Source organism: Hibiscus syriacus, unplaced genomic scaffold (assembly GCF_006381635.1).
Source record: "Hibiscus syriacus cultivar Baekdansim isolate YM2019G1 unplaced genomic scaffold, ASM638163v2 tig00007204_pilon, whole genome shotgun sequence".
In the NCBI taxonomy this organism is placed as follows: domain Eukaryota; kingdom Viridiplantae; phylum Streptophyta; class Magnoliopsida; order Malvales; family Malvaceae; genus Hibiscus; species Hibiscus syriacus.
The window spans coordinates 1-18,662 of NW_024062129.1; the positions used below are offsets into that span (position 1 = coordinate 1).

General features: G+C 35.9%; 2 pseudogenes; both read left to right on the forward strand.

Moving 5' to 3' along the window:
- The first annotated feature begins 5 nt into the window (after positions 1–5).
- Positions 6–1,177, forward strand: LOC120201448 (annotated as a pseudogene).
- A 425-nt stretch (positions 1,178–1,602) lies between these two features.
- Positions 1,603–3,416, forward strand: LOC120201419 (annotated as a pseudogene).
- The last annotated feature ends 15,246 nt before the right edge of the window (positions 3,417–18,662 follow it).

Sequence of the window (18,662 nt, forward strand, 5' to 3'; positions counted from 1 at the left end):
ACTGTTTATCAGTAAATGTGATTGGGTTTGTATGTGCGGGGTTTCAAGCCTATGTGTAGCTCACTATCTCATGACAGAAACGCATGTCATTCACCATCACCTTTTTCTGTCTTTCGCCTTCTTCATGGATCAGGCAAGTTTACCTTTTCAAATTAAAGACTAATAGTTGCCAATTACCCTTCATAATTAGCTTCATTCTTTGTGTTATTACCTCCTTGCATTCATAACTACCACCCTATTACCATATATAATAAATGGTAGGTCGACAATCAACTCTTGTTTGTCTTCATTGGCATACAGCTAACAAACTGTGGTTTTATAAATTTGTATATAATATTCGTTACTCCTGTGTTCGACAACAATAAGTATTTTCCAGGATGGGTAACAATTGGAACTCTATTTTGGACTCTTATGATTCCATCAACATTGGACTCGTATGGTTCTATTCCGCACATAGGCTATGATATGGGCTTGTATGGTTCTTTTTGTGCATAAGTTACATTGTTCTAGTGTGTGGGTGTAATTTCTGGCTTTAACTTATATGGTTCTATTTTGCACATATGGACTTGTATGGTTCCGGTTTTGAGCACAAGTTGCATTGTTTCTGGTATGAGTGTAAATTCAGCATTGACTCGTATGGTTCTATTTTGCACATAGGTTGCGCATATGGATTCGTATGTTTTGTTTTGGGCATAGGCTGCATTGTCATTTTACTTGTCGGCATACTTTTCATTTTTATCATTTAGATTTTCCTTGTATGTGATAGGTTGAGTTCATATATTCATGATTTAGTGCAATAGATGAGATATGCAGGTCGTTTGTACCACTAGGACTGTGTGAAGTGTGTAGAATTACGAATTTAAGCGTGCAAGTGCAGAGAAGAATATGCTGATGATAAACATAGGTTGCTTCATTGGTTTGTGTTGCAGATACTGGCCTATATTTTGATTTCAGCATCATCTGCAGCAGCCACCCGAGTGGATGATTGGCAATCACTGGGGCAAGATGAGTTCACAGAGATGGCAAGTGCCTCGATTGCAATGGCATTCCTGGCTTTCGCTGCCTTTGCATTTAGCTCGCTTATATCCTGTTACGAACTCTGGACCCATGAATTTCCATGATCTCTCTGATTGTATTAAAATTACATAGCAATCGGATTAAAACAACTTTTGAGTTGAAATTGTAGATTTTAATTATCGTACAGAGAACATATATAGCATGTTTTTTCTTACAATATTTTTCCCCTTGAAAAGATAACAATGGAAACATACTGGATTTAAAAAAATTCTTACGGCGTATACCATTTTATGTATCTGAATGGTCTTTGTTTGCATAGAATTTTGTTAAGACAAGGTTGCCCAATTGCAGCAGCTTAAAAACCCCCTGAATTAAACCCTGGAACAAGCATTAATGTGAGCTTTTGGAAGCTTGGATAAAGCCAAGTGATTATGGGAACATCGCCAACCACCAATCAAGCAACAATGGAAGCATTACCCTCAGGCCAGTTACAGTGGCGTTGTCAAACAGATCACGTTTGGCCCTCGTACCTTGGCCATGACAAAACTACATCATACCATAAATTTCAGCATGTTATCGCCTCGATTGTCTATACATTTATATATTCAAAATCCACGATTCCCTCTCACGTTCCCTCTGAGTTTTAGAGGTTGATCAATGGCGCTATATGGGTTCTCTTTGGATCCGTGTTTAAGAAGTGTGAAGTTTGTCAATTCAATGCCAATTTTGTCGACAGCACTGATTTAGGCCTAGGTGTTTGTGGTTTAATCGGAAGCCAGCATGCACAGTCAGGAGAAAACTACATGGAGTGAGATGTTCATCCGTAAGTAAATCCGTTTCGTCCAAGGAATAACAAGGGAATGATTCATTTTCTAAAACGGCTTCTCCCGGTGAAGAAGAACCTGGGTTTGTGACGAGGTTCGAGATATCAGATTTTATGGTTCTTGATCGTGTCAGTGTTGGGCTTGCTGGCTGGGAAGATGAGGTGATTTTTGAAGCTACGGTGAAGGACTCGAGCAGTCCTTTGTATAATTCAAGAGTTGAGCTTGGACAACTTACTAGTGGTCAAGCTCAACGCAGGGGAAGACGTGCGATTGAGATGCTGAAAAAGCTTGTTGGTCACAGAATCCTCTACCATTCTTACTCCATGAAAGTTTATGGTTATGTCTCATCACATAAAAGCGGTAGTCATAGCTCATTCACTCTTGTCCATGGGTAGCATTTCATTAAGGCATTGGATTCAGCAACCCAACTGGCTTCCAACTTTAGAAGCAACTGTTGCATTGGATGAAGAGTGGGGACCTGCAGTTTCTCGTCAGTTGAGGCTTATTAGAATATTGATGAGAGACCTCTTAATTAGTAAACTACTTGCATTGCCATGGGATTGCGCATACAGAGTTAAGGCTGGAGCATGTGCATACAAGTTCTGTTGATAGACATGTCAAGGTAGGAATACTGGGAAATGCTGCTGATTTCTATGAGAATGGTCCCAGTGGAAGTGCACTGGATAGTAAGGTGGATGTGATGATTGCATTTGAATGTGGTGTGTTCGATTTATGATGGCAAAGATGGTGCTAAGTGAACTCATGGATCCCTCAATCTTTACAAAGTTGAAACATTTCCTTATGACGGGAAACGACCCTCATGCTTGCGTGAATTTCTTCTGCCAATCCTCACTTACTCTGCTACTGGAAATGTTGGACTCCTGATACTTGATAGGTGCTGGTTGGAACCTTCTATCATTGTTGCTTACTGTCAAAGGTTCTAAAACAATAAGTTGCTTAGATGCTCTTAAGGCATCCATGGATATTATATGAAGAGTATATCTATCTCAAAGCTCAGTGTGGTAGGCTTGCCCATTTTTTGAATTAATGGAGATGTTGAATCCTCATTCAAGGCCCAAGAACTGGTTGGAATTTTTGCCTGGGAAATGGCGTTTTGGAAGGCACATAGGTTTAACTCTTCGCCAACCTCCTGTTCGTGTCCTCGTCGGCAAGGCATGCCTAACTATTAAAAAAACTTCCAAGTCGAACACGAACCCGGAAGCGATTATATCTTAATGAGACGGCGATGGAAGGATTCTCTTTGGGACAATCAAACTCCGACAAGTTCATAATTGAGAAACTATCTAGCAGGAAATGGAGAAAAGGGATCCCTTAGCTTTCAGACAATGTCGATATTACGACGACACATTGGAACAGGTTGCTAATGCTGCAAACATAGTTCAGGAAATTCGGACACAGGTCCCCCCTCGAATGTTTGAATTGTCAAAAATCGTTTGTTGAACATATGTTGACTCGATGATGCTTGTCCTCCGTGGTGTAAATGGCTCAGCACTCATATATACAAGGTCCTGTACAGATGAAAAGTTGCAGGTAACAAAATTATAATAATAATTCTTTTTACTAAAAAAATAATCATATATATTCAATTTTTTCTCTTACTTTTACTCTTTTCGTATTATTTTAAAAAAATCAAATCACATACTTTAGTCGTACAAGTAGTCTCAATCTCAAATACATAAATAGGGGGTGTCTAAATAAATAAAGGCAGCTTAATATAAGGTTAAGGAAGGACGCTACTGAAAATGTTAATTTTGTTTAACATTTTCGGTGGAATGTTACCTAAAATGTTAATCTTTTTAACGTTTATGGTTGCAACTGGAAATGTTATAGAAAAATAACATTTTAGGTAACGAGATTAACATTTTAGGTAACATTCTACTGAAAATCTTAAAATAATATTAACATTTTCGGTTGCGCTTTTACTTAGTATTATATTAGCCTTCCGTACAACAGAACTACCCACGTAAATAATTTTCTTTTCCACTCCATTATGCAAAATCATCTCAGCACTCGTTTTATCACCAATTGGGTCCTTACAAGAAGAGGATATATACTCTTCATCCATCGACCACCTCATTGGCTTTAACCCCAACAAGGCTTTATTGTCTAAACTCGTAGAGTTTAAATGAATAAAAATAAGGATATACAAAGTATACAAATTGTACTTCAATTATAGTGTGTTGCTTTGGTGAATATTGAATATTAAAAATTAGGCTTAAGGGTCACCTTTGTTCCTGTAATAGATTCAATTTATAGTTTTTGCCTCTATCGCATTTTTGCATCAATTTAGCCCTTAAAATTGTTTAATTGCATCATTCTATACCCTACCCTAACCCTAAATTCTAAATTAATAACCCTAAACCCTACACTATAACCCCATAACCTCTAAACCACAAACCCTAACTTAAAACCCTTAATTTAATGTTTTAAGTTAGGCGTAGAGTATAAAATGATGTAATTGAACAACTTCGAGGACTAAATTGATGCAAAAATACGATATGGATGAAAATGATAAATTAGGTCTACTATAGTGGCAAAAGTTACCCTTTTGCCTAAAAATTATATAATGATCCCTGATTATAGGTGTAATATCCTCAATACCGGGTTAGTGACTAAATTTTAAAGTCTCAGAATTGGTGGTTTAAAATAAAATGAATGAATAGTATAAAGATTACATGTAAATTATTGTGTAGGATGGAATTGAAAGGAATAAGGAATGAAAGGACAATAGAGTAATTACAAGGAAAAATAATTAAAGAAGGGATAAGTATATATATAAGGATACACGTGGGTGGAAGGGGAGAAAACACCCAAGGCTTCCAGAGTTCTATTCTTCTTCTTTCTTCCTTGTGCGTGTGAACCAAAGCAAAGGTAAGATTTCTAATTATTGAATTTCTTGTTAAATTTAATATTGGGTTTTGATTATTAGATGATAACTAAGCTTAAGGAAAGCTTAAGTTATATTAACATCAAAGGATGATGGAGTTAGGAGAGATTTAAGATTTGAAGTTCTTAAATGAAATCTTGGAATAGAGTTCATAACTAGAATTGAAAATTAATTGACTTGTCATCAATCTAGTTAAGAGATACGAAGTGTTAAAAGTGGAATTCAAACATGTTGAATTATGATGTAATTATTGAATTACATATGAAGGATAATTTGGAGGTTTAAGATGAAATAAATGAGTATAAATGGTTTAAGGATGTGTACTATAGTAAGAATGAAAAAGAGGATTAAACATGAAGGATTTAATCCAAAATGAATGAATTTTGGGTTCAAAAGAGGATTCTGGGCAGAGTGCATCGATGCATATTCATAGTGCATCGATGCATCAAGGTTAAAACCCAGAAATTGTTTGAAGGTGCATCGATGCACTCTTTTAAAATAAAAAGATCAAATGCAATTAGTGCATCGATGCATAAGGCATGCATCGATGCATCCATTAATAATAAAACATCGAATGCATTTATGCACCGATACACAGGTAGTGCATCGATCCATACATTCATTAAAAGAGGAAATTGGCATTTATCTTAATCTAAAGAGTGAACCATTAGAGTATATTAGCTATAATATTGATAGATCCATGTGTTATTATGTAGATACTAAAAGTAAGCTTATTCCGGAACGATCAAAGGATTAGAATCGAATCAAAGCAAAGCTAAGGTGAGTGCATAATATATGTATAGTATAATGGAATAAGACTTGTGATAAGTTTAATTCCTATAATGATTTTCATAGTACAATAGTTGTGAACATGCATACATTATAATTATTGTAATACATGCATAAGACATATATATGTTCATGTGATTGGATAAATGATGTATATATATGAATAGATTCAAATACACATGTGATATGATATGTGATATGAGAACATGACATGAGCTACATGATCACAAGAGAAATGACATGAGCTACATGATCACAAGATAAATGACATGAGTACATGAAAATATAAAATATAAGAATAATGCCCATAGTATACGATATGAGAGCTATAGGTGTAATTGGCATGCCAAGAGTCGAGGGTATAATAGTCCTTCGGGATGTAGTGGTCCTACGGGACATATATGACAGTCCTTCGGGACGAATACTGAACTAAGGTTCGGTGCCCCATGAGGGAATTGATACGAGCTGCGGTGACAGCATTAGTGTACAACCTCAATGCACTCACATACCTTTATTCTCAATAATATACATGGGCAATTGAAATACAAAGTAAAGTGAAAGTGGTACAAGAAGGTAAGTTTTGTACATGCATGATATGATTATATATGTTATTGTGTAATAGATACATGCATATTGAAATGTCATGAAGGAAATGGTAAGAATGCATATTCATGAAGATATTGTTGCATATTCATTTATTGCCTCACTAAGTCTATGACTTAGCGTGTAAGTGATTTACACGTAGGTATTAAGAAATAAGAAGATTCAGAATAGCAGTGGCACAGACAGCAACATTACTAAGAAATCAGATCAGAAGTAATTGACAAAGTAGGTATTTTGTTGTGTATGAAGTGTTGGTATGTAATAATTGGTTAATTACGAATGCTCTGATCGATTTTGTATTAAGTGGTCTCTTTTATGTAAATTAAAGTATTTTGTTTAATTAAAGTTTTAAATTCCCGGGATTTTTCTTTAAGAATCAAAGTTTGAAAAGTTAATGTGACATCTCAGACTTGTATTTGGGTCGAATATGAGTTAGGGGTGTTATATTTATTGGTATCAGAGCTACGGTTTAGTCGATTCTCGGCATAATCCGGAGTCTAGAGTGTCTGATAATGTATACATACCAACAAAATGGTGGAAACTTATGATCTGATTGAATAGTAAGTATGTTGTTTTGCTAATAGAACTATATGGTTGTATTTTTATAGAAGTCCGGACGAGGTAGTTCTAGGAATGAAGCGGGAGATGATAGACCCGTTGAAAGTAGCATTTCACCTGCCCTGGCCAGGCAGAGTGAAGAACATACATCCTCTGGAATGCCTATAAATGATTAAGATGTATTCTTTAGAACGTTAGACGCGGTATTGACGCGTTTCCAACCTCCTATTACTTCAACTCCAAAAATGAATGTTGCGAAAGAGTTGAAGGGATTAGGAGCTCCAGAGTTTAGAGGGGAAGCCGATGAAGGTCCTGTTACTGCGGACCTTTGGCTTAATGACATGAAGGTCATGCTTACGGGACTTCATTGTTCCGATGCTGAGAAGCTGGATGGAGTAATTTCCTTGTTGAGAGGACAAGAAAGGATCTGGTGGACCAATGTTACATTGAGGATGTCTAACGCCCAAGTAACTTGGTCATTATTTTTAGAAGAATTCAAGCATAAGTACATCGGAGATCAATTTGTTCGTCAAATGAAGCAAGAGTTCATGAATTTGAAGCAATGGAATCACACTGTATATGAGTACGAGTGTGAATTCAATAAGTTGAGCCGCTTTACTGCCGAGCTAGTTCCTATGGAGAAGGATACTTGTGAGTGGTTTGTAGAGGGGTTACGTCCTCGGTTGAAGGAAATATTAATTATCTTGAATTTATCCTCGTTTCAAGAGGTAGTCAACTATGCCAAGGCTCTGGAAAGAGCTCAGAACGAGAGGTTTGAAAATTTGATAGCTCAGACAGTCAAAAGAACGGGTGCTTCTTCGAGTTCCGCACCATCAAAAAGGGGCAGAGATGCTGGTTTTCGACCCCAAGTTAGATCAGAGTCAGTGGCATCCTATGCTAGAGGATCAAATCAGATCAGAGTCAAGCCAGACAATGCTCATATTGTGGAAAGAATCATTCAGGGATATGCCGGATGATTTCTGGAGTCTGATTAAGATGTGGGGACGTTGGGCATTTTGTTCGGGATTGTCCAATGTTAACCAGTGAATCTACACAGCCAGAGAGATCTATTTGTGCAGGCCAGAGAGGAAGAGGTAGAGGCAGAGGAAGAAGCCAATCGGAATCCTCTGCTCAACAGGAGATACACTCCACTGCTCGAGTGTACAACCTCAAGACTAATGAGGATTGTGATGACCCAGATATTATAACAGGTACCTTTCTATTGTTTGACAAATGTGTAATTGTATTGATTGATACGGGGTCTACATATTCATACATTACTAGTAAGTTAGTGAAAGAATTGAACATTCCGTTAGAAACTACTAGCAATGAGGTGATAGTGACGAACCCATTAGGGCACAGTGCTCGGATAAATTTGGTGAGCCGAGGGTGTCCCATACAAATTCAGTGAATTGAATTTCCTGCTAATCTGAAGAAATTACCTTTTAACGAATTTGAAGTGATACTGGGAATGGATTGGTTATATCGTTATTACGCTAATATCGATTGTAGATTGAAAAGAGTAACGCTGAGAAGTCCAGAAGGGGTAGATGTGGTGGTATTTAGTGAAGGATGGAATCCATTGGAAAATGTAATTTCAGTAATGTTGGTGAAGAAGTTATTGCTACAAGGATGTTAAGGGTTCATTGCTAATGTGCTGGATATTAGAACCAAGGAAAAAGGGATTGAAGGAATTCTTATAGTCAGAAAATTTCCCGATGTATTTCCTGCAGAGTTGCCAGGTTTACCTCTAGACAGAGAGGTAGAATTCCAGATTGAGATAATACCGGGAACATCGCCCATTGCAATGGCACCATACAGGATGTCTCCAAAAGAGTTGCAAGAATTAAAGATTTAATTACAGGAGTTACTAGACAAAGGGTTTATTAGACCAAGTGTATCACCTTGGGGAGCTCCTGTTCTATTTGTTAAAAAGAAAGATGGATCAATGCGTCTTTGTATCGATTACAGACAGCTCAATAAAGTGACCATCAAGAACAATTATCCACTTCCCCGAATTGACGATTTATTTAATCAATTAAAGGAAGCTTCAGTGTTCTCAAAAGTTGATCTACGTTCGAGTTATCATCAATTAAATATTCAAGAGAAAGATATTTCAAAAACAGCGTTTAGAACAAGATATGGTCACTATGAGTTTATCGTGATGCCGTTTGGAGTTACAAATGCACCAGCTGCTTTTATGGATCTAATGAACAGGATATTCCAACCTTATTTGGATCAGTTTGCTATGGTGTTTATTGATGATATTTTAATATATTCAAAGTCAAAAGAAGAGCATAGTTCACACTTACAGATTGCTTTATAGATTTTACGAGACAAGAAGCTTTATGCTAAATTTTCTAAGTGTGAATTTTGGTTGAATGAAGTGACATTCCTTGGACATGTAATTTTTGCAGAATGAGTTCGAGTGGATCCCCAAAAGATTAAAGCTATTCTAGAGTGGGAAGTTCCAAAGAATGTATCAGAAGTTAGAAGTTTTCTGGGGTTAGCTGGTTATTATCGAAGGTTCGTTAAAAACTTTTCGATCATAGCATTACCCCTAACTAAACTGTTGAAAAAGGAAGTAAAATTTGTTTGGAATCAAGAATGTCAAGAGAGTTTTGAAAAGTTAAAGAAGATTCTTACAGAAGCTCTAGTGTTAGTTCAACCTGAGTCTGGAAAGAACTTTATAGTGTATAGTGATGCGTCTCATAGTGGTTTGGGATGCATATTAATGCAAGAAGGCAAGGTGGTGGCCTATGCTTCGAGACAACTAAAACCACACGAGAAGAATTATCCAACACACGACCTAGATATGGCGGCAGTAGTGTTTGCTTTAAAGATCTGGCGTCACTACTTGTATGGTGAAAAGTGCTACTTGTATACGGATCACAAGAGCTTAAAATACTTGATGACTCAGAAAGAGTTGAATTTAAGAAAAAGAAGATGGGTGGAATTTCTCAAGGATTATGATGTTGTGATTGATTTCTATCCCTGAAAGGCAAATGTGGTAGCTGATGCCTTGAGTAGAAAGACGTTTGCAGTTTTGCGAACTCTTGATGCAAGATTATCGTTAAGAGAAGATGGTGCAATCTGTGCAGAACTGACTGTCAAGCCAGAATGGCTAGATCGAATTAAATAATTGCAAGCTAAAGATGAAAAGTGTTTAAAGAAGATACAACAGATAAGGAATAGAGAGGGTACGGATTATGAGATTAAGTCTGATGAGAATTTGTATTATCGAGAAAGATTGGTAATTCTGGATGATGATGAATTAAAGAATAATTTGTTAACGGAAGCTCATTGTAGTCCATTGACAATGCATCCGGGAGGGAACAAAATGTATATGGATCTCAAGAGTCGATATTGGTGGCCGGGAATGAAGAAAGACATTACGAAATTTGTATCAAAGTGTTTGACTTGTCAACAAGTCAAAGCTGAGCATCAGGTTCCGTCAGGATTGTTACAACCAATTTCAATTCCTCAATGGAAATGGGAAAACATAACGATGTATTTTGTGACGGGGTTGCCTTTAACTCCGAACAAAAAAGATTCAATCTGGGTGATCGTAGATAGATTGACTAAGTTAGCCCATTTTATTTCGGTACGAACTGATTTCTCCATGGATAAGTATGCAGAACTGTATATTAGAGAGATTATATGTTTACATGGTGTACCTATTTCCATAGTTTCTGATCGAGATCCTAGATTCATATCACTATTTTGGAAGTCATTACATGGAGCACTGGGAACTCGGTTGAACTTCAGTACCGCGTTTCATCCTCAAACCGATGGTCAATCCGAGCGAACTATTCAAATTCTGGAGGATATGCTAAGAGCTTGTGTCATTGAATTCAAAGGATCGTGGGAAAGGTATTTATCACTTGCTGAATTTACGTACAACAATAGTTATCAGTCAAGCATCAAAATGGCTCCCTGTGAAGCTCTATACGGAAGAAGATGTCATACGCCCTTGAACTGGTATGAACTTAAGGATCGAGAAGTTATTGGTCCTGAGTTGATTCATAATACGGAAGAAAAAGTTCAAGTAATTTAGAATAATCTGAAAGCTGCAGCTGATAGACAGAAATCGTATGTTGATTTAAAAAGAAAAGAGATTAAATTTCAAGTCGGAGATAAAGTTTTCTTGAAAGTGTCTCCGTGGAAGAAAGTATTGAGGTTTGGACGGAAATAAAAGTTGAGTCCTCGATTCATTGGACCTTACGAGATTACTAAGAGAGTAGGACCAGTAGCATATCAGCTAATTTTACCACCTGAAATGGAAAAGATACACAATGTCTTTCATGTCTCAATGCTTAGGAAATATCGATCTGATCCATCCCACATTGTGACTACTGAAGAAATTGAAGTTCTACCAGATTTAACTTATGAGTAAGAACCTGTTCAAATATTAGCTCATGAAGTCAAGAACCTAAGGAACAAGACTATTCCATTGGTTAAAGTCTTGTGGAGGAATCACAAAATAGAGGAAGCAACATGGGAACGTGAAGGGGACATGAGGATTAAGTACCCCTACCTCTTTGCATAATGAAAATTCGAGGACGAATTTTCTTAAGGGGGAGAGTTGTAACATCCTCAATACCGGGTTAGTGACTAAATTGTAAAGTCTCAGAATTTGGTGGCTAAAATAAAATGAATGAATAGTATAAAAATTTACATGTAAATTATTGTGTAGGATGGAATTGAAAGGAAGAAGGAATGAAAGGACAATAGAGTAATTGCAAGGAAAAATAATTAAAGAAGGGATAAGTATGTATATATAAGGATACACGTGGGTGGAAGGGGAGAAAACACCCAAGGCTTCCAGAGTTCTCTTCTTCTTCTTTCTTCCTTGTGCGTGTGAAACAAAGTAAAGGTAAGATTTCTGATTATTGAATTTCTTGTTAAATTTAATATTGGGTTTGATTATTAGATGATAAATAAGCTTAAAGAAAGCTTAAGTTATCTTAACATCAAAGGATGATGGAGTTAGGAGAGATTTAAGATTTGAAGTTCTTAAATGAAATCTTGGAATAGAGTTCATAACTAGAATTGAAAGTTAAATTTGACTTGTCAGCAATCTAGTTAAGAGATACAAAGTGTTAAAAGTGGAATTCAAACATGTTGAATTATTGATGTAATTATTGAATTACATATGAAGGATATAATTGGAGGTTTAAGATGAAATAAATGAGTATAAATTGGTTTAAGGATGTGTACTATAGTTAAGAATGAAAAAGATGATTAAACATGAAGGATTTAATCCAAATGAATGAATTTTTGGGTTCAAAAGAGGATTCTGGGCAGAGTGCATCGATGCATATTCATAGTGCATCGATGCATCAAGGTTAAAACCCAGAAATTGTTTGAAGGTGTATCGATGCACTCTTTTAAAATAAAAAGATCAAATGCAATTAGTGCATCGATGCATAAGTGTTGAAACATTTTAATATTTCGATATAACAAATTAAGTTAAATGGATTTTAAGATTTTCCAAATGATTTTCTAAGTATATTCGATATAACTATTCGAATATCAAAACATTACTCCAAATATTTCAAAAATCATTTTTTGATCCTTACTTAAGTGTAAAATTAAGTTTTAATCATAAAACAATTTCAAAATATTTTACAAAGTATTTCGAACCAATTCAAAGCCAAAATTCCAGAATACTCAGAGGGAACCGATTCCCCCCCATAGGAGGAACCGATTCCCCCCTGAATGGTTTGGCTCCGAGATTTCCAGAATGCTCGGAGGGAACCGATTCCCCCCAAGGGGGTACCGATTCCCCCCTGTTCAACGGTCGAAATATTTGAATTTTACACTTAGGGAACCGATTCCCTATGATAGGGAACCGATTCCCCCCACTGTCCAAGCTGTTTTATTAAATGTTTTCACACTAAAACGGCTATAATATCTTCTCTAATTATCCCCAACGTTCAGAAGTGATTCAAGGTGTATTTAAGCAAGCTTAGAAGCCATTGATCAACAACAAGAAACATCAAGCAACTAGAATCAAGAGAGAATCAAAGAGAAAGCATCAAACCTCAAGTTTGAGCATTCAAGCCCATTTTCATTCAATATTCATTTTGCTTTCAAGAACACTTTTTGTGCTCAATTGTATTCATCTTTGAGTGTTCTTTTCTTTGTTCTAGAATTGTGCAAACATCTTACCTTGTGAGGTTTTCTTGTAAGTTTGCAAATTTGTAATCTTCTCTTTGAGAAAAGAGTGTTCTCAAGAGTTGGGGTATACTCTTGAGGGAATTGTAAGGTTATCTCTTTGGCCTCAAAAGAAAGAACAAATTAGTGAATTTGTTGGAAAATCCTTAGTGTGGATAGCTAAGGTAGTGGACGTAGACTTTGTTTGAGAAAGTCGAACCACTGTAAATCACTGTGCAATTGCTTTCAATTTTCTGCAAAAGCTTCCACAAAATTTTATTGCCAATTCACCCCCTCTTGGCCAATTTCGTCATTCGATTAACTCAACAATTGGTATCAGAGCCTAACTCATTTGAAGGTTTAATCGCCTCTTGAGTCGATCCGGGAAGAGTTACATCGATTACAAAGTCATCAATGGCCTCCACTTCAAACTTCGACTCCGGTCTTGATTCGATGCCCGTCAACAAGCCTCCTTTCTTCAATGGAGCTAACTATGCCTATTGGAAGAATAGAATGATGTACTTCATTCAAGCAAGTGACATGGGAGCATGGAATGCTGTAGAAGAAGGATACATCAAACCTCTCACTCATCCAAGGTTGTGGAGTAAAGGAGAGACAAGAATGTTCCAGCTCAACTCCAAAGCCATCCATATTATTTTTTGTGCTCTTGGACCAGATGAATACGGAAGAGTTTCATCGTGTACAACCGCCAAAGAAATATGGGACAAACTTCAAGTCACACATGAAGGTACAGATGAGGTAAAGAAATCAAAAATTAGTATTCTAACGCATAGCTATGAAAATTTCAGGATGAAACCAAATGAAGACATCAAAGCTATGACGGATAGATTTTCAACGATTGTCAATGGTCTCAAATCATATGGAGAGATCATCTCAAATGAAAAGCTTGTGAGGAAGTTAGTCTACTCCCTCCCAAAATCATGGCAATCAAAGAAGACGGCAATCATCGAGTCTAAGGACCTATCGTCCTTAACTCTTGAAGAACTTATCGGTTCACTCCTCACTCATGAGATGATGCTTGAAGATGAGGTGGACCTTGATAAAGTTGAAGAGACACCAAAGGAGAAGGAGAAGAAGAAAAACATTGGAGTTGCTCTCAAATCACAAAAGATGAGAGTGATTCTAATGATGATGATGACGAGGAAATGGCATTGTTTGCCAAACGGTTCAGAAAAATGATGAGACCTTACCAAGGAAGAAAATTCAAACGAAACGAAGGCCTCAAAAATGAACCAAAAGAGAAGGACCCAATCATTGCTATGAATGCAAAAAGCCGGGGCATGTCAAATATGATTGCCCACAATTGAAGAAAAAGGGTCAATCAAAGAATAAGCACAAGGCTCATGTGGCTACATGGAGCGATGAAGAAGGTTCCGATGAAGAGGAACAAGAAGTAGCAAACTTGTGCTTGATGGCATTCGGGGAAGATTCTAAGGTAACCTCTAACTCATCTGATTTTGATGATTTATCTTATGATGAGTTATTTGAGGAGTACAATGGGTTGGCTTCGGATTATGAGAAATTGTTTTTAAAATATAAAAATGATGTTTCAAAATTGAAAAATGAAAACAAACTCATATCCAAAACCAACAACGATCTTGAAAGTAAAATCAAAAATTTGCAAATCAAACTAGAAGAGTTTGAAAAGAAAAATTTAGATTTGCAAAATTTACTTTCAAAGATCAATGATGATCATCAAAAGAAAATTGATGATCTTAAAACTTCTTGTGATAAAGTTGGAACAAAACATTTTGAAAAAGGTGAAAATTCAAATCCAACTTTGTTAGAAAAAGTTTTAGAAACTACAATCATAGAGGTCCCCAAAGAACCTCAAATGGAAAAATCATTAGAAGTGTGTGGGTTCCTAAAGAACTCATTACTACTAAAGATAAAAATATCCTACACAAATGGATACCTAAAGGGACTAGGATTTGGAAACTAATGATATGGACCCAAAAGAATTTGGGTACCAAAAATCAAAAATTAATCTATGTTTGTAGGGAAAGGAGCATTGCTACAAGGCACGGGAAACAAATTCAAACTCATGGTACCTTGATAGTGGATGCTCAAGACATATGACCGGAGACAAAAGCCGGTTCATTGAGCTTAACGCCAAAAATGGAGGAGAAGTGACTTTTGGAGACAATTCAAAAGGTCACATTGAAGGTATTGGTACAATAGGTAATACCTCTTCCATACAAATTAAAAATGTTTTATATGTGAATGGATTAAAGCATAATCTATTGAGTATTAGTCAATTATGCGATAAAGGATTCAATGTCTTATTTGAAATTAATGGTTGTAAAGTCATTGACATTGCATCTAATCGGATTATGCTTGTTGGTCATAGAATAGGAAACATTACATGGTGCATTTAGATTCTATTGATATGACTAATTTATGCCTAGTTGCTAAGGATGAGCATGATAGTTGGTTATGGCATAGGAGACTAGGTCATGCTAGTATGAGTGTTTTGCAACGGCTAATTCAAGGTGATTTAGTTCGAGGGTTGCCTAAGCTTAAATTTGATAATGATAAAATCTGTGATGCTTGTGCTAAAGGAAAACAAAAACGAGTTTCTTTTAAATCTATTAATGATGTATCAACTAGTAGAGTATTACAATTGATCCATTTAGATCTTTTTGGGCCAACTAGAACTACTAGCTTGGGAGGAAAACAATATGCATTGTCTTGGTAGATGACTATTCTAGATACACTTGGGTTCTATTCTTAAGTACTAAAGATGAAGCATTAGAAAATTTCATCACATTTTCAAAAATAATCCAAAATGAAAAAGGTTACTCTATCACTAGTGTTAGAAGTGATCATGGAACTGAATTTGAAAATCTTGGATTTATGAGTTTTGTAATTCTAACGGTATTAGCCACAATTTTTCAGCACCTAGAACCCCTCAACAAAATGGAGTTGTTGAGAGGAAAAATCGAACTTTAGAAGAAATGGCTAGAACCATGCTTTGTGAAAATAATTTGCCAAAATATTTTTGGGCGGAAGCCACAAATACCGCTTGTTATGTTGTAAATCGAGTAATGATTAGGCCAATTTTAAAGAAAACTTCATATGAAATTCTCAAAAATAAAAAGCCTAACATTAGCTATTTTCATCCTTTGGATGTAAATGTTTTGTTTTAAACAACGGTAAAGAAAATCTTGGTAAATTTGATGCTAAAAGTGATGAAGGAATTTTTCTGGGTTATTCCTTAAATTCTAAAGCTTATCGTGTATTTAATAAAAGAACTTTAGTTGTAGAAGAGTCTATACATGTTGTTTTCGATGATAATCCCCTTCCGAGGAAGGATTCTTCTGTTAATGATGATGTAGGTATTGTACAAGCAAATGACGTTAGACATTACGTTGGAGAATCATCATCAAAGGAAGAAACAAAAGATGAGGAAACTCATGATCCCCTCGAGAATCCAACCATTGAAGAAAGGGAAGTATCTTTTCCAAGAGAGTACAACTATGTCAAGGATGGTGAAATTATAGGTGATCTATCAAAAGGGGTAACTACTCGATCTTCTCTTAGAAATATCTGTAATTATGTTGCATTTATTTCATGCATAGAGCCTAAGAACATCAAAGAAGCATTAAAAGATGAACATTGGATTATGGCTATGCAAGAAGAATTAAATCAATTTGAGAGAAGTAAAGTATGGACATTAGTGAAAGGCCTAGTGATAAATCTACTGTAGGTACTAGATGGGTTTTTAGAAATAAACTTGATGAAAGTGGTAATATAGTGAGGAACAAGGCTAGACTTGTTGCTCAAGGCTATACTCAAGAAGAAGGCATAGACTATGATGAAACATACGCTCCCGTAGCTAGGATGGAAGCAATTAGAATGTTATTAGCATTTGCATGTTTCAATGAATTTAAATTATATCAAATGGATGTTAAAAGTGCATTTTAAATGGTTTTATAAAAGAAGAAGTGTACGTGGAACAACCTCCAGGTTTTGAAGATTCAAATTTTCCGGATCATGTTTTAAAATTGACAAAAGCTCTTTATGGTTTAAAACAAGCTCCTAGAGCTTGGTATGAAAGATTGTCAAATTTTTAATTGAAAAGGTTTTTTAAAAGGAAAGGTTGACACTACATTGTTTTTAAAGAGAAAAGGTAAAGATTTATTAGTAGTTCAAATTTATGTTGATGATATAATATTTGGTTCTACTAATGATGTTCTTTGTCAAGAATTTTCTAAGCTAATGCAAAGTGAATTGAGATGAGCATGATGGGGGAGGTCTCATTTTTCTTGGGACTCCAAATCAAGCAAAGAAAAGATGGCATCTTCATTAATCAAGCTAAGTACGTCAAAGATATGCTCAAGAAGTTTGGACTGGAAAATGGGAAACCTCATAACACTCCAATGAGCTCTTCAACAAAGCTTGACTTAGATGAAGGAGGTAAATGTGTAGATGTTAAACTATATAGGTCAATGATTGGCTCTTTGCTTATCTAACTGCAAGTAGACCGGACATTATGTTTAGTGTTTGCTTATGTGCTAGATTTCAATCATGTCCTAAGGAATCACATTTACTAGCTGTTAAGAGAATCTTTAGATACCTTAAGGACACTCCTAGTTTAGGACTTTGGTATCCTAGAGACTCTAGTTTTAGCTTGCATGCTTTTTCTGATGCGGATTATGGAGGATGCAAATTAGATAGGAAAAGCACCTCCGGTACTTGCCAATTCCTTGGAAATATGCTGATTTCTTGGTTTTCAAAGAAACAAAATTGTGTTGCATTATCTACCACTGAAGCTGAATACATTTCAGCTGGTAGTTGTTGTGCACAAGTTTTATGGATGAAACAACAACTTTTTGATTATGGAATTGAAGTAGGTACTATTCCTATCAAGTGTGACAATACTAGTGCTATTTGTCTCACTAAAAATCCCATCCAACACTCTAGAACTAAGCACATTGAAATAAGACATCACTTCATTAGAGACCATGTCACTAAGGAAGATGTAGTTCTAGAATTTGTTGATACTTTGCACCAATTAGCGGATATCTTTACAAAACCCTTAGACAAGGAAAGATTTTGGACACTTAGGAGAGAATTAGGTTTGACCAATCTATCTTCACTTAGTGTTTAAAATAATTTTAGCACTTTTAATAAATCTTGAAAAATGCTTATATTTTTTGATTACATTCTTGCTATTAGTTAGGGGGAGTTTGTGATTCTTAATGAAAATTAATTTTATGTTCAAAAATCAATTAAAGATTAATTTAATTATTTGAACATAATTAATGTTTGATATATGAGTTGCCAATACCACTAGAAAAGATTAATTTAGCATTTTGTGCTTAAAAAATTCGGATTTTAGCATTTTGGTGCAGAGGGAATCGATTCCCCCCCTGAGGGAACCGATTCCCCCTTTGAAGGGGAACCGATTCCCCCCACAGGGGAATCGATACCCCCTGGGGTTCTGCTAAAATCGGGCAGAATAACCCCAAATTCTCCAAAAACCCTCTTCCTCTCTCTCTCGCCGTTCTCACCCTCTAAACCCCTCAAATCTCCATTTTTGCCTCAAATCAACGATATTAATCGGAATTTGCTTCATAAATCATCTTCCAAACCTGTTGGAATCATTAAAATCGTGCAAACAACATCTAAATCCCCTCAATCTTCATATTTCAAGGTAAATTTTTCTAAACTCTTATTTCATTATTTTTGAACATAGGATTAGTTTCAATTAGTTCTAGGTTGAAATAGTGATCGGGCATGATTATTTAGTGATTAGAAACTAGATGTTACAACTAATT